Raw genomic sequence first — 2,343 nt, 5'->3', positions numbered from 1 at the left:
AGGAGGCCAGCTTGAAATGCAAAATATGCACGGCGGTGGAGAAAGTAGAGGGGGAGCTGACCAAGGAGATAGAACGGATGAGGAAGGAGCTTCAGGAGGAAAGGACGAGAAGGGCGGAGTTTGAGACAAGAGTCGAGAAGGAGTGGGGCGTCAGGGTGGAGAGCCTACAGCGCGAGTTGAGAGAGGTGCGCGATAAGGCAAGCAGATTGGAAGAACAGGTGGAAGAGTGGACAAGGAGACAGGCAGAGGGACGGAAAGCACTCCACAAGAATGCAGGCAGTAATGCCACCCTGGACGACGGGGGGGCGGACGCGTCACAGGGGGCGCGCAAGGAGAATGAAGCGATTCTGGGGGACACGAGCCCCGATGGTAATCGGAGGGAAGAGGGGACACAGGGGTCGAGGCAGCAGGGACTGGATAGCACTGACAGGGAAGAGACAGGAGCCGGCAGCAAGAGGGTATGGGTGGTAGGGAGCTCTAATGTCACGAGAATTAAAAGGGCAGTTTTAAAGACAGTGAAGTTTAATGAGAAAGTGCAGGTGGAAAGCAGGCCGGGCGAGTGTTTTGGGCAGGTAGTGGAGAGGACAAAGGATATGCTGTGGGAAAATAGAGAAGGAGACAATCTGGTAATCATCCATGCCGGAGTAAACGACGTGCTGAAGAACAGGGGACAAAACCTAGGCAGGCAGATAAGAACAGGGGTGGCGAACCTACGGGCTACAGCTGAGAATGTGCACATAGTGCTGTGCACAGTGCCGGCAGTCAAGGGACAGGGCCCGTACGTAGCACACCAAGTACTGAGGGCTAATGAGATGATCTGGGAGGTAGGGAAGGCCCTCAGGTGCGATGTCATGGATGTGAACAGGGTGATACATGGGGGATAGGAACTACCTCCTCTTCACTCCTGATGGCATCCATTACACCGCACCAGCGGGATGGCAGCTTGGGCTACGGATGGGGCGAAGGGCTCTAACTTTTTTACAGGTGAGCAGATTACCCCTGCATACCGAGAAGTAGGAGACAAAGATGGAGGGAGGAAGGGCAGGACGAAGGTACGGAGGAGGAAAAAGAAACAACCCGTAAATTTGGACTTCATTAATATGCAAGGGGGTAGAAGTAGAATTAAATGGGATGAAATTGAGGAGCAGCTGCAAACTGGAAATTTTGTAGTATATGGTGTAGCAGAAACCCACCTTAGAGACAGTGAAGAACCTCCACACATTGAAGGATACTCATGGCTGGGGTGCAATAGAAAAGGGAAGGACCGAAAAGGAGGTGGCCTGGGGGCGCTAATCAAAGGCCAAGATTGGAAAAGGATAACAGAAAGCTGCAGAGAGCATGTATGGCTCCAGGGTAGAGTGGGAAACCTAGATACAGTACTAGGGTTTGTTTACCTAAAAACAGGAAATGATTCGAATGAGGAAAATTCAGAACATTTCAGATGTTTAGCTAAAGACATAGAGGAATTTGGCCAGAATAAGGAAGTGATAATCTTAGGGGATATGAATGCCCATATGGAATTTTTTGATGGAGCTACCGATACGACAGGCAAAATCTTCGGAACATTTTTGAAACCCAGGATCTCACAATAGTTAATTCAGAGATAAAGTCTGAGGGAAAAATAACACGGGAAAGAAATATAACTCTCATTCCACTATCGACTATTGTCTGATGTCCCACAAGCTGTATGACAGGCTAGTAGGTATGGAAATTGATGAAGAAGGGGCGAAGAGCTTAGGAAGCGATCACAAAAGAATTAAACTCCAATTTGGCGGGACAGCGGCCGCAACAAAAATGCAGGTATGTGAAAGCAACCAGAATCTCAACGAATTGCAGTTGGAAAAAGGGTCAAAGCGCATTGAGGACATAGTAAACCAACAACCAAATAGAGAATGGACATACGATGACCTAGTAAAAGTATTTAAAAGAGAGCTAAAAAAGGGCAAGATTAGAAGAGGAAAGAGAAAATATAAACCAAAAAGCTGGTGGGATGCTGAAGTTAAAGCAGCCATAACGAGGCGTCAAGAGGCATCCAGAGAGCACAGATTAGCAAAGAAGAGGGGAGCCACACCAAGGGAAGTAGAATCGAAATGGGAGGAGTACCTTGAGAGAAAAAGGGAGGCGTCAACCTTAATCCAAATCAAAATAGGAAAAGCTGGGGTCCAGTGGATGATGGACATAAGTAAAAAAGATAAAAATGCTGCAAAAAGGTTTTGGAACCACATAAGGCTACAATAAAAAAAAAAGACGGAAGGGGTCCAACACTCACTGACCACACAGGAAGGAAAAAGCACAGGAATATGTTAGGCGCACAATAGAAACAGCCTTTACCAGTCTGGAAGT

The sequence above is a fragment of the Amblyomma maculatum genome, chromosome 1 (assembly GCF_055883805.1).
Source record: "Amblyomma maculatum isolate TAMU_Amacu chromosome 1, ASM5588380v1, whole genome shotgun sequence".
Lineage (NCBI taxonomy): Eukaryota > Metazoa > Arthropoda > Arachnida > Ixodida > Ixodidae > Amblyomma > Amblyomma maculatum.
Note: the sequence above shows the minus strand (reverse complement) of the source record.